We start from the raw sequence: 15,404 nt of genomic DNA on the forward strand, positions 1-15,404 counted from the left end.
CTTCCAAAATTAGCAAAATTGCGGTTTTCTTTTTAATTTCCCCACACAAATAGTATTTTTTTGGTTGCGCCATACATTTTATGATAAAGTGAGTGATGGCATTACAATAGACAACTGGTCGCGCAAAAAACAAGCCCTCATACTAGTCTGTGGATGAAAATATAAAAGAGTTATGATTTTTTGAACGGGAGGAGGAAAAACGAAAACGTAAAAATAAAATTGTCTAAGTCCTTAAGGTCCAAATGGGCTGAGTAACATTTCATGTTCTAAAGTTACCCATTTTGGGACTTTTCATGATGATGCGGTTTAATAAAAATGGTTCAGTGTGATATAACCCATAATAAGGACCTGCCCCACCAAATATTATTGGATGCAGTGGCGTACCAATGGGGGGGGAGCAGGAGGGGTGGGGTTGGCCCGCCCCGGGTGCCACTCACAATGGGGGTGCCATGACGGAGTCACCCCCCATCCACTGCTGCACCGCGACCACGACACTTTTCCACCCAGCGCCGGCATCTGTGGAGTCAGAGCAGCAGGGGGAGGAGTAACTCCTCCCCCTGCTGCTCTGACTCCACAGATGCAGGCGCCAGGCAGAGAAGCGTCGCAGTCACGGTTTAGCAGTGGATGGGGGGGTGACTCCGTCATGGCACCCCTCTTGTGAGTGGCACCTGCAGTGAATAGACACGTCCTGTGAGCCAGGATTACAGGAGCTCTGCTAGAAGACAGTGTCTGTGATAGGAAGGATTAGCGGCCAGCGGCGTCGCTAGGGGGGGGGGGGGCAGAGGGGGCCATGGCCCCCCCTAGATCAGGCCATGCCCCCCCAATTTAAAATAAATAGTATACTAGTGTCGGGGCCAGGGGCGGACTGACCAGCTGGGTAAAGAGCCCGCTGCAGCTGCAGGAATGAAGGTACCTGATGATGGCTCCACCCCCAGCACAGGAGAGGACGGGGCCGAGAGCTGACAGGCCTCCGGAACACAGAGCAGCTTCATTGTCGGGGGATCCGCAGCGTAAAATATGCTGGGGATCCATCCGTGTAAATGAGACCTAAGGACACAAGGCGTATGTGTACGCACAGTGCCTGCTCCCACTGTGTTGTATAAATCATTAGCTAGAACCCTCGGCTAATGCCAGACATCACCAATCAGGCTGATGTCCCACATTAACACTTTAGATGCCGCTATCAACGATGATGGTAGTGTCCAAAAGTTTTAACGCCTTAAGGACATAGCGTTTTTCTGTTTTTGCACTTTTGTTTTTTCCTCACCTTTTAAAAATCCTAACCCTTTCAATTTTGCACCTAAACATCCATATGATGGCTTATTTTTTGCGCCACCAATTCTACTTTGTAGTGACATCAGTTATTTTACCCAAAAATCTATGGCAAAAACGGAAAAAAAATAATAATTGTGCGACAAGAATGTATGAAGATTATAAATTAATTTTATTTTTATTTTTTTATGTTCTGCACAGTGTGTATTTATTTATGATATATATATATACACACACACACGTTTTAAAATTGCCCCCCCACGTTTGTCACTGGCCTTCCATGTGCCCCCCCCCCTAAATATGAATGCTGGAGATGCCACTGTCAGCGGCTGTGCCCCATGAGCTGTGCAGGCTGCCTGAGCCCCTGCCATCCCCTCCAGAGTTTGGTAAGTTACTGTCCATGTGCAGCAGTGACAGGTGTGGGACTGAACTTGTGTCAGGATAGTCCAGGATGAGTAGAGAGTGGGCCCCTGGCCCTCTACAGCCCTGGGGCGACCCCTACCTGTACAGCACGTTACTCACAGAGCATTGCTCATTGATGTATTACACGTTAATAAGCATGTGCAGTAGAACCTGTGAGGCTTCTATGCTAACTTCTATGCTTGCTATGAACAGTAGCAGATATAGGGCATGAATTAGTATAGCAGTGAAATAGATACAGTAGGGAGATTTTCATGTGTTCTGGCAGATATAGGGTTAAGCTGGCTACACATGTTGCAGTTGTGTAGAAACAAAGTATTAGACTTGTGGTTTAGTATCTAGTTCGTATATAGTTTATTATAGTCCTAGTGATTGTAGAAGGACTGCTGTCCTTAGATCAGTGTTTCCCAACCAGGGTGCCTCCAGCTGTTGCAAAACTACAACTCCCAGCATGCCTGGACAGCCAAAGGCTGATCACTCTTAAGTGCCACCACGAGTTCTTCCATCACCAACACATGAGTGAGAGTGAACAACACTTCCTGGTCCTGTTTAAAATTGTATGCAGGAAGATAGAAGGCCACTTACTCAGACTTAAAGGGGTACTCCACTATTAGACATTTTATCCCCTATCCAAATTATAGGGCATAAGATGTCTGATCGCTGGGATCCCGCTGCTGGGGCCCCCCACGATCTCCCACAGCACCAGACGTTCTAAACAAACACCAGCTTCCTGCAGCAGTGGTCGTGATGTCACAGCCATACCCCCTTGTAATGCCACGCCACACCCCTTCCATTCATGTCTATGGGAGGGAGCGTGTTGGTAAATACGACAACTCCCATAGACATGGATATAGGAGGCGTGGCTTGACATCACAAGATGCGTGGCCGTGACATCACGATCCCGGCCTCCACCTCCGAGCGCTCTGAACAAAATGTTTAGAATGCTGGAGCATCAGAGTACTCCTTTAAGTTGTTGGATAAAGAGAGAACAGGGAAAGGTTTCCGATCCTATTTACTAAAGTTTCACCTTTATAAACCCCCAGATAACATGTCGAAGGTGTTTTCAACATCATCTGGCAGTAGGCAAATGACAAGTGTTAGATTTTATTAGTATTATCTATATCTTCACAGCTTAACACAAAGAGATTGGTGAGGTAAGAAATGAACTGTTCTTGTAGCTGGTTATGGAAAAAGCTAGAGTAAAGATATCAGGGCGTGGACTTTTCCCAAATGTAAGGCTTTGATAACCATCCCTAATTCAGTTAGGGATGTCATTCTAGGGACTCTATTGTGTTTAAAGGTATTGTTGGAAGAGTATTCTGAGTTAGTATCCCTGCCAAACAATCTATAATAATCTAAAAGGAAAGCAGAAGGCGCTCCATGTGCGGGATCAGCAGGTCAGGCCCATAGGGAAAGGGAATAGATCTATCCCACGCCGCTTACCAGAGTTGGTTGTGTGCACACACACAACAATGGAAAGCGCCTGTAAGTACTTGTGTCCTCATCCGCAGCACTCCTTGAAGGCAATAGACAGGCAATTTGACCGTATGGTAGGAGATGTCGGCGCTGGATGAAGGAACCAGGAGGAGTGCAGCATAAAATCAAGCTGGGTTTATTAGATGCAACGCGTTTCGCTGCGCATGTAAGGTCACACAATAGAAGACATGATTAATAGATAAATTATATTATTAAAACACAAAGTGCATAATTCATCAATATGCAGGGATTACATTTTATTAATGTAAATCCAGAAAAACTTTTGTTGCTAAAATAATATATCTATATATCTGAGCGCATATTTACAGTTTATATGTGTAGCCATTTTTAAATGTACAGTTAATTGTATTAGAAGATTTATTTTTAGAACTATCATGTGACAAAAATAAAAGAAGTGTTAAGTACTCATTTGTTTTAAATAGAGACTTGTGACTACAGTGGTTTTACTTGTCTCTCAAGCAATTCAATACCCTGAGAAAGTGTAAAAGTGCAGAGGCAGTCAGCTGCAACCAATGTATTACTGATGAATGTGTGCAGACAGGTTGTCCAGGCTTACACTACATCAAGCATATTTTATCATAATTCAGTTAAAGGCTCTGTTATGCTTTTGTTTACATTAACACACAAAAATACATAAAGGAAGCCAACAGGACAACTAAATTCTCATGAAAGTTCAGGAAAAAGTCAAGTCAACTCAGTTATAATGTCTGCCTAATGTAAAATAGGAGAGTCATTTGGACAAATACAGATAGCAGTTAGAGGTTATTGAATTAATTGTTAATAATTAAAACATGTCTAGGTCCATGTTCACACAATATTCAATTGGCAGTTTCAGCTGTTTTTGCATGAAATTGGCAGTTTTCAGCAGTTTTTGCATGAAATCAGCAGTTTTTTTAAATAAAAAAAGAAACAATACAAATACCAACCTAAAGAGCACCTGTTACCAAATAAACATTTCTAAACTAACTCAGGCTATGCTCCCTAATTACTCCTAATACCCCTTCCACCCTTAAAAAAAATATTCAGAGCTTTAAACAGCTTTGTATCTCACGTTTCTTCTTGCTCACATAGTGCAATCTCCCAGCATGAGAAAGTGGGCGTTTCCCAGCAGGCATGATATCACTGAAGCCTGCTGGGGAGACCACTTCCACCCTCCCATTGTTGCAGCACTGTGATGAATAGAAGATCTCAGGCTCTGTGTAGCAGCTTTCAGTCTGTGTATCTTTCAGTGAGGCTCTTTGCAGCTTTTAGTGAGGCACTGTTCAGTTTTTAGTCTGTGCAGCTGCTTTTTTGTGAGGCTCTTTTAGCAATCAATCAAGCTCAGTGCAGAAAAATACTTCCTGAGTTTGGTGTCCTGCCATTACAAGCAGGAGATCAAAATCTAAGATTTTTACAGGGTGGAATGTGTTCTGGCCAGGAAGGGTGACCCCTGGTGGCCAGAAGTATACAGCAGAAAAACTAAAGGAAAACATTTTTATTTATTTTTTTAAATGGAAGCCAATTACAAAAGTTATTTATTTGGCATAAAGAATCACATATTTAAAACCATGTTTAATGACAGTGCCCATGTATACAAATATCTATGTTGTCAGGATTTTCTGCAACATTGTGTGAAGACTGGTGAATGAATAGGTACATGGTTTCAGTAAGCATGTGGTAGCACAGCCTCAGTCTTTGCTTTAAATTTGTCCTCCATTTATGATGTTTTCCTGCATTAATATTCAATAATTAAATCCTGAACATGTGAGCACAACCTATAAATGTGTGCCTTGTTGGACCCCTCTGCCCTCTCTGCCCCATTATGCATGCAAAAAAGAAGACTTGCAGGGTAAGTTTATACCACCTATAAGCTGGTTTAGTTTTCAATAGAAATCTGTGTGAGAACTTGGCCAAGAATTTTGGTAATCAAGGCATAGACTTGACCTAGACTAAAACATGCCAATTTTTCACATAGAAAGAGCACGGCAAGCAAGGCAAAAAATAATGACACAAATTAGGTACAAACCAGATTCACCAAAAAAAGAAGCACGCATTCATACAAAAACTGTTTTATACTATACAGAAGAAACATTCCACAAACTTCCCGAAAATGCATGTCACCGCAGTGACTTGCTGTCCCCCTGTACAAAGAAGTCAACAATTATAAGGGGCGGGGTAGGGAAATAATAACCACCGATAATATAAAACTAGCGAACATGTATGAGTTTTTAATGTGTAATTGAATCATTGAATTTGTGTAATTTTTATGGGAGTTGGAGTCCAGTTGCTGAGGGACCGATGGTGACTAATGAGGGCTTCTGCGGGAAATATAAACTTATAAGAGAAGTATGTGTATTCTTTCAGTATCTCCACTCCCCCCGCCACCCGTCTGTACAGAACCGCCCACCCTACTGAGCCGCCACTCTCAGAGTGGCTGTCAGCCACTTAGCCCTGCTTGCCTCTGCATCACTCTTTACAGTCAACAGTACAACTCGTAGCATGTCCTGACAGTGAGGACATGTTTGGAGCTGTAGTGTTGACTAAGGGGCTGACAGCCGCGTTGAGTGTGGAGGCTCTGTAGGGCGGGTAGATCTGGACGGGCAGGCAGCTGGAGGGAGCGGAGATACTGAAAGAATACACAGACTTCTCTAATAAGTTCGTATTTACTGCAGAAGCCCTCATTGGTCCCCTCTCATTGACCAATGAGGACTTCTGGTGGGTAATATGAACTTACAGTGCTGTAGGTTAAATTTTCCCAGAAGCCCTCATTGGTCAATTGGAGGCAACAATGAGGGCTTCTTCAGGAAATATGAATTTACTCAGTACTGAACTTAGGTTAGGAACATGCCCTGCTAGCTGGGGAGCAGAGCGGCATTCCACCCGCTTCCACAGATTTTAGGTTATGATGGCAGCAGGTCGCAGGAGTGAGACCTGGTGCCATCGGTCCATCAGCACCTGGACTACTACTTCCATCATGGAACAGAGTCTATTCCTTGATGGGAGTAGAGCAGACAGAGTATAATATAAAGTACCTAAAATAAAAAGTAAGTAAAGACATACATTATACATAAAAATATAAATCACATCAAATAAATTATAAAATTACACATTAAAAAATCATACATTTTCACCATGTATATATTGTCGGTGGCTATTAATTACCTGCCCCATTCCCAATAATTGTTCCCTGCTTTTCAATAAAAAAAAAGTTTACAAACTGCCCCTGTACGTTATGGGGGAGATTTATCAAAACCCGTCCAGAGGAAAAGTTGCCCAGTTGCCCAAAGCAACCAATCAGATCACTTCAACAAGGCCTCTGAAAACTGAAAGAAGAGATCTGATTGGTCGCTATCGGCAACTGGGCAACTTTTACTCTGGACAGGTTTTGATAAATCTCCCCCAATATGCTTCTTAGCATAACTATTAGTTATGTACAAACACAAAGTAGTAGTACAAACACTAGTGTAGCCTCCCAGCTGTCTGCAGACTCCAGCAGCCGGGGAATTACTACTCCCATCATGGAAATAAGTCTGTTCCATGATGGGAGTAGTAGTAGTCCCGGCTGTGGGAGTCTGTAGGCAGAGCTGTTATGGCCATACATGAGGGATGTTATAACAGGTTTTAACGGATGAATATTTATTCAGCCGTTAGCACCCGTTATTTCATTCGTTATTGTACATCCATTTTTACATAGAAAATAGATGTTTAATAACGGATGAATGTTCATAGTGTAAAAGGAGCCTTAGTAAATAAAGCTTTTATTTACAAATAGTGTATATAACAGTAAAAAATGAACAAAATGAATTTCAAAGCAATTTTGCATATATATACATATTTTACCCTACATTTTCTTGTGTACATATACAAGATAGTAGAATGCTTGCTTCATGAGACCTTTTCAACAGTTTAAAAAGATAAATGGTAAGCGGAATAAAACAAATCATGCAAGGTTCACTTATTCACTCATATACTGTGAAGTGGTCCATTTATAAGAAAAAAAAAAAAAAAGAGAGATGTAATCCATCTTAAAAAATACATGAATTCATGCCTGTAGGATAGTCAGGCACAAACCAAACCAAAACACTTGTTCCCTTTTTAAGGATCCTTAAAGGGGTACTCCCATGGGAAACTTTTTTTTTTTAAAGTTAAACAGACATTTAAACAGATTTGTAAATTACTTCTTTTAAAAAATATTAATCCTTCCATTACTTTTTAGGGGCTGTATACTACAGAGGAAATGCTTTTCTTTTTGGATTTTTCTTCTGTCACGACCACAATGCTCTCTGCTGACACCTCTGTCCATTTTAGGAACTGTCCAGAGCAGCATATGTTTGCTATGGGGATTTTCTCCTGCTCTGGACAGTTCCTAAAATGGACAGCAGAGGTCAGCAGAGAGCACTGTGGTCAAAATGAACAAAATTATATTGCCAAAATTATTTGTGGCAGAAAAAGAAAGCTTTGGGGGATTTGGTTTGTGCATAGTGCACTGTTCAGAAAAAATCATATGTTTTCTTCATTATGTTTGTTGATACGATTAAAACAATTCCCATGTTTACATGCCTTTCTATTAATGTACTACTTTTATATAAAAGTACAACCTTCTTTTTTTTTTTACAATTTTTTTTTCTTTTATAACAATTTTAATTAAAATGTCCCTATTCTGACCCATATAATTTAGTTTTATTGCTAAATACTCAGCTGTATGAGGGCTCATTTTATGTGCTGTGATCTGTAGATTTTATCAGTATTACTTTTGCATCGGCATTGCACTCACCAGTAATATTGGTGATCCACAGCCAGACCGTACATCTGTGTCACAGTAGAGCAGCACAAAGCAGGTAAGGAGAGCTCCGGCCACAACCTTGATTCACCAGACCCCTTCAAACTCCTGAAGATGGTCCAATGAGTCTGACAAAGCCCCTCTACTGCTTTAGATTAATTAGGGGGGCTTTGTGAGAGCAGCCGGGACCAGCTACTGAGAACAGACAGGATGCACAGTCTATGAAGAGCAGGCGGGATCAGCGGTCTACACCAAGGAGGACTGAAATCCTGCAGCACCTGCAAAGTCACCCTGATCAATAAATCACATGTATAGGCCTGCCTGAAGTTTGCCTGAAGCATTCATATGTTCATTGGAAAACTTCAGAAGAGTCTGTACAAGTGCTTTCTTGAGCAGGGGGACCTTGCAGGTGCTGCAGGCCTTCTGTCCTTCATAGCGTAGCTTGTTATCAATTGTTTTCTTGGTGACTATGATGCCAGCTGCTTGGAAATCATTGAGAATATCTTACTGTGTAGTTCAGAGCTGATTTATCTCCGTTGCTGTTATTCTCTCTTACTGTTCAAATAAACCTACCTGCTGACCATTTCTTTGTCAGTGGGCAATCGTACAAAGTCATCAGGGATAAAAAAAAAATTCCTCCTCTGTGCATGTGTGTGTGAGTATATATATATATGTGTGTGTGTGTGTGTGTGTATATATATATATATATATATATATATATATATATATATATATATGAATATGCAAAGCAGCTCATTACATCACCTTTTCAGATAATGTTCCCTGGTATCAGCTTAGCTCCTGTTAAGGAATATAAAAAGCTGATGGGGATTTTATGCCAAGCCAGACTACTCCCCAAAATGGAAGTTTCTACCCATCTGCAGACAGCTGTTTCGTGGTTTTTGCCACTCGTCAGTACAGAGCAGGGTGATCTGGCTTGGCTGGGGTAAGAGGCCTGAGAGCAGCTAAAGGGGATGAGTATTTGTCTCAGGGTGTGGCCACCACTCCTGGTGTAACGGAGCTTCAGAAGGCCATTAAGCACTCCGCGGGCATTCTGGGTAGGGGAATATGCAAAGCAGCTCATTACATCACCTTTTCAGGTAATGTTCCCTGGTATCAGCTTAGCTCCTGTTAAGGAATATAAAAAGCTGATATATATACTTACATTCACATTGACCTGAATACACTTTATCGCGTTAATGAGTCATGGTGGGATTGAGACAGACTGACTACAGGTGTGAGTGAGCAGCGTACTGCATAATGTTATGTAAACCTAAATGGAAAAACATTTGCGCACTCAAAGTCCCTCTGTTAAAGTCAAGATGCTATCAATAAACATAGACTTTACACTCAGAGGCAGCCAGGAATGTTCTGCAATACTGAGCTGTAACATTTTATAACTTTGATCAAATTGAAGAACAAATAAAAGGAAATTAATCACATTCACCAATGTCAATATGAGATGCGCTCTGTGTGAATGAAATACTGTCCCTGAAGTCAAATGGTCGACAGAAAGAGCCCAACCGGGTCATATTTGAAGATCAGAAAATATTATTTATCCTGCCTGAATCTGGTACATTAGGGAAAGATTACATTTTCAATTACTGTTTCCTAACTTAAGAGCAATGATATTAATATGCATGATGCTACGCAATCCAATTAAACTTCACCTCCAGACGTGTCCTTTTAATTAGATGACCTTAAATTCAACTATTTATTATCTTGAGCAAATAGGGTTGAACATTATTTTTGTTGTATTATGAACCCAGCACTGTGCATTTAACTTAAAGCAAGATTAAAAAATGTAATCAAAGCCATGCTCAAACCTGCATAATATATAGCAATGATAAAAATGGGAATATTATTGAATATGAAGATTTAAAATGCAATGAATTGTAGTTCTACAATTCATTCTAAAATAGTCTTTGATGTGGAAAATGCAAGTTGTTTAGAGCAAATGTATATGGTGATCTGTAAAGCATTAATACCATATGAGAATATCCTAGTGAATTCAAGTGCAGGGGATAAAGTGCAAATATGAACAAATGACTGGGCCTACTGTTAGCCTATATATGCTGCTTCTCCATACAAAGACGCCATAGACTTCTCATGAAAATGTAATGAAACCATGTCGTACTCTCACTGGAAGTCTCAGATGATGCAAATTCATAAAAATAAAAAAAATACATACTTGCGGATCTACAGTGGCTGATTCATTGCGGGGATTCAGCCAAACTGAGAAGAAGCAGTGTGTGGCAGTATTTTCAGGGGCTTAGTGTTTGGCAGGGTTATATTCAGAGGGCAAAGTGTCTACCAGGCTCATATTGATATTTTTTTTCTTACACAGGAGAAGTATCTGTTGACAAAGTGAGGAACCAATGATGTCTGGCCATCACAATCTGCAGAGGAAGATATAGCTGTAAGCCGCCACCCCATCTGGACCGGTTGAAGGAGAAAATGGAAGACATCACAGAGAAGACGTCACCTGTGAGCCATTATATCATTGTGTATTCTTTCTGACTAGGTGATCATGAGTGAAACTGTACCCCAATCTGTGGCTTTCATACTGTTGCAAAACCACAACTTCTATGATGCCTAAGGCTCTAAAGACGTTATGAGAGTTGTAGATTTTCAGTAAGTTGTAGATTTTCTGTGAGGTAATTGATGGGGTTCCCAGCAGATGGACCCCCACCCAAAAAATGGGCTGCATAGTCAGAAATGCCCATGCTTATGTGAAGGCTTGTTAATTGTCATAATTGAAAACATGCACAGAGGGGTTGAGGTTTAGGGATGTACCTGTGTCGGCATTGGGTTTTTTTCAGGGAAGGGGGGCCATATCATACTCAAGTGCTTCATCCTCTAAGCAGCCTTAATCTGCACAGGTTTTGAGACATCTTCCACATGCTTTACAGCAAGCCCCATTGACATAGACACAACTGTCTGGCCCAGGTGTCTGGACATGCATTGTGACCTGTGTATAGGTTATTTTTACTAGGGGAGGGTGCTAGACTGACTGGTGTGAACTTTCACTGTAATCCTGCCTATGATGATAAGTAGAACACTGCTGGAAAGTGATCTGTACAGAACTGAAAGTCTCAGCATTGTTTATGCTTAGCGGTCCTGATTATTTAAAAATAAAGATGAAATTTTTTTGTTTAACTTAGATGTAAAAAGTATGTTTCACTTAAAAGCTTTTTTTAAATGATAGGTTATTTTCTGATGACATATTCCTTTTAAGCTTCATATTTAAAAGGGTTGTGTACAGGATAGGAGATAAGTGTCAGATTCTGGGCAATTGACCGCTGGGGAACCCCCACAATCTCCTGGACGTCGCTCCAGCTCAACTTGTGCATGGAGTGGGAGTCAGCACTCGCTCTCCATTTACAGTATCTCTAGAGATACGGGAGAGCCAGAAAGGCACATTGCTCAGGTATCTCAGGCTCTCCCATAGAGATGCAGAAGGTGCATGCCATCCCTCACTCGGGTCGTCCCAGCGGTATGGCCCCCTTGCGAACAGCTACTTATCTCCAGTCCTGTGGATAGAGGATGTTAGTTTTCGCTTCACATAAAAAATGCAATTGAAAAATGCTGTACCTTTTTTAATCTCCTATTAAGAGGTTTTCCAATGTTTTTTTTTAACTATCTAATAAATTTATACACATATATATTGAAAAATAAAGTTATTTTACTACCTTTCTGTTACCATGCTTACCATTTGCTTTTGATCCAACTGTTTGCTCTGTTGTCTTCATGAGCCAAGCTTCTTGTCGAGTGTACATCTGTAACAGACTCTGTTTTTGTGTTAACACTGTGTAGCTAGGAATTTATCTGGCCAACTCTATCTCCTGTGTAGAAGAGTTAAAGTCAAGAAGGTTATAGTGGGTGGAAGATAAAAAGTTGTCTGAATCCCCAGCTAGAGTGTACAGTGATCCCTCAACTTACAATGGCCTCAACATACAATGGTCTTTTCTGGACCATTGTAACTTGAACCCAGACTCAACATACAATGTACGGACAGTCCAGATCTGCAAAATGTGTCAATACTCTGAAGAACTGACCAATCAGAATGGGCATTCACTGGTAAAGCCCCTGTATTTCTGAAGTGCATGCACTGACTGGCTGTCTGGTAGCGCCCCCTACAGTACTACATGTTCTGAACTACTCTTTACCTGTACAAGGGATAGCTGGTCCAGGTGAGGGCGGCTCCATGGGACAATGTGTGTACTGTACAGGACCCTGAAGAAGCTCCTGTCCTCTATATAGACAGCGATTTACAGCTCTCAACAGCTCTTTCTTACTCTTATATGGAAGAACTTGCTTTATCTATATTAGTTATCTACTTATTTTTTTTTTTTTAATCCTCACTTTTTCCTATTTTTGGATGACATTTGTGGGGCCTCAGAACCAATTACCAGGTTTACATAGAGTTATGATCTCAACATACAATGGTTTCAACACACATTGGTCCTCCTGGAACCAATTAATATTAAAACTTGAGGGACCACTGTACTCAGGAAGTCCATTACAGAAGGAACACCAGAAAGAAAGTTTGGCTACTGAAGGCAACAGAGCAGACAGATTGCATTAAAAGCATAAGAAAAGCAAGAAACACCACAGAAAGTCAGATGGCTCAAATTAGGTTTCATCATCAGAAAACACCTTTAAATTGAATTTGCAGAATCCAACATAAACAGCTTCTGTAATGATGCATAGTCACAAAATACTTACCATTGTCACAGAATGCTAACTTATAGGCACAGAATACTAACCCATATTCAAATGTTTTGATTGGCCAAGGTCTAATGTTCAGACCCCAAATCATCTCTAGAACAAGTGGGGAAAGAAGCACTTGGCTGACTGAGACAATCCTATAGATTTACACTGTAAGTTGGTATAACTCAGCACATTCTTTCCGCAGCTCTTGACATGGTTCTAGTTTTTTAAGTCACAGTGCCCAGTTATGTTATTCCAATTTTATTCCATGAAAAATCTATCTATACAAAATCATTATTTGAAAACGAATGAAATAATGATGAGTATAGCTGAATTTTGTGAAATATTCAACAAAGACATAGCATTTTTAAGTATAGCTTTTACTGTCAGACATATTGTTTCTAATATATGTTAAAAAAAATCTCAGTTGTCTTTCTCGCTGCCCTCAGGAAATCCCAAGAAACGCAAATTGTAAAGTCTTAAGCAGTTTTCAAGATCAATTGTTTTTTCCACAACTTTTGCATTTTCATCTGTCAGCCAGAGTTGAAATTTTTGGAACATTCTTAACAAAACTAGTAAGAATTTTACTCCTTTCAAGCATTCTCTAATTTAATGAATATCATCCCTTAACAAAGAAGTGTTAGACTTGATATATGATGTTTGTTCTGCTAAGCCTTTAACATCAGTATTGCATACTTGAAAGTTTAAAAAAAAAAAAAAATGGTGCATGTAGGGATTTTCTAATATTTGTGAAGATTTATCATTTACATCTTCCTGCGTTACAGGCCAATAGTTGTCATTGACATTGAACTTCAAGATAATGCTTGCATATTTTTCCTGTAGCTTTTTCCATTAGAATTTTATTCTTTGATACAAAATAGGAGTATAAGTATAAAATAAGTATAAAGGGCCAGTCCAAAGTCTAGAGGAGACAAGGGTTATAAAAGAGCCATCCAGAATCAAGAATATATGTTTAACCCCTTAACGACACAGGACGTAAATGTACGTCCTGGTGAGGTGGTACTTAATGCACCAGGACATAAATTTACGGCCTAAACATAACCGCGAGCATCGGACTGATGCCCGGATCATGCGCGGCAGGTCCCGGCTGCTGATCGCAGCAAGGGACCCACCCATAATGGCGGACATCTGCGATCCCACGGATGTCCGCCATTAACCCCTCAGATGCAGTGATCAAGACAGATCACGGCATCTGCAGCATTGCGGTCACTAAAATCGATGATCGGATCGCCCGCAGCACTGCCACGGCGATCCGATCCTCCAGCACGGCAGATGGAGGTCCCCTCACCTGGCTCTGCTGCCTTCCCGGCGTCTTCTGCTCTGATCTGCCTTCCCGCAGGCCAGAGCAGAAGATGACCGATAATGCTGATCAGTGCTATGTCCTATACATAGCACTGAACAGTATTAGCAATCGAATGATTGCTATGAATAGTCATGGGGACTATTAAAGTGTAAAAATAAAAGTAAAAAAAGTTTTTAAAAAATTAAGTAAAAAATAATGTGAAAAACCCCCTCCCCCAATAAAAACGTAAATTGTCCCATTTTCATTATTTCGCCCCCAAAAAGTGTTACAAAAATATTTTATACACATATTTGGTATTGCCGCGTGTGTAAATATCTGACTTATTTAAATAAAATGTTAATGATACCGTACGGTGAACGGCGTGAACGTAAAAATAAAAAAAGTCAAAAATAGATGCTTTTTTAAAACCTTTTATTCCAAAGAAATTAATTAAAAAAAATATTAAAAGTTCTATATAAGAAAATATGGTATCAATAAAAATTACAGATCATGGCGCAAAAAATGAGCCCTCATACCTCCACTTATACCGAAAAATGAAAAAGTTATAGGTCTTCAAAATAGGGGGATTTTAAACGTACTAATTTGGTTAAAATGTTTGCAATTTTTTTTAAGTGCAACAGTAATAGAAAAGTATGTTATGATGGGTATCATTTTAATCATATTGACCCAGAGAATAAATAACACATGTCATTTTTACCGAAAATTGTACGGAGTGAAAACTAAACCTTCCAAAATTTGCAAAATTGCGGTTTTCTTTTTAATTTCACCACACAAATAGTATTTTTTTGGTTGCGGCATACATTTTATGGTAAAGTGAGTGATGTCATTACAACAGACAACTGGTCGCACAAAAAACAAGCCCTCATACTAGCACTGGGTCTATATCCTGAGACCCCTGGTTATCGCAAGTTATAATCCAATGAAGTGTAATTGGAGATTTTCCTATCCTTGATGCAGGAAAATATAGATTTTTTTTTAAAGACAAGACGCAAGTATTATGCTATTAAACTTCTTTATACTGACTCAGCAGCAAAGCAAAAAATGTATATGTACTTAAATATTACAGAAAACTTTGGATATATATTGCATAGTGCAATCAAACATGTTGCTATGTCACAATAACCACTCACAATAGTATGAATAATATATAACTAACTGTAGCCTTAAACTCCTCATTCTTCTTTGTGGCGAAGATTAAAGTTCAGATCAACAAGAATATAGTCCCAAAATGAGTAGTAACGGTAGTAAAAACTGGTGAGAAGAAATATCTCAGAAACATGAATTCTTGAAACAAAGTCAGAATGGTCTTGCAGATGAAATCATTAGACAGTTGTGAAGAAAAGAAAAAAAATAATGCATTACAGGGATGGGTTCAAAGGGAGGGATAATACTCAAATCTTGTCTTTAATAAAATCTATA

The sequence above is a fragment of the Hyla sarda genome, chromosome 1, assembly GCF_029499605.1.
Source record: "Hyla sarda isolate aHylSar1 chromosome 1, aHylSar1.hap1, whole genome shotgun sequence".
Taxonomy (NCBI): domain Eukaryota; kingdom Metazoa; phylum Chordata; class Amphibia; order Anura; family Hylidae; genus Hyla; species Hyla sarda.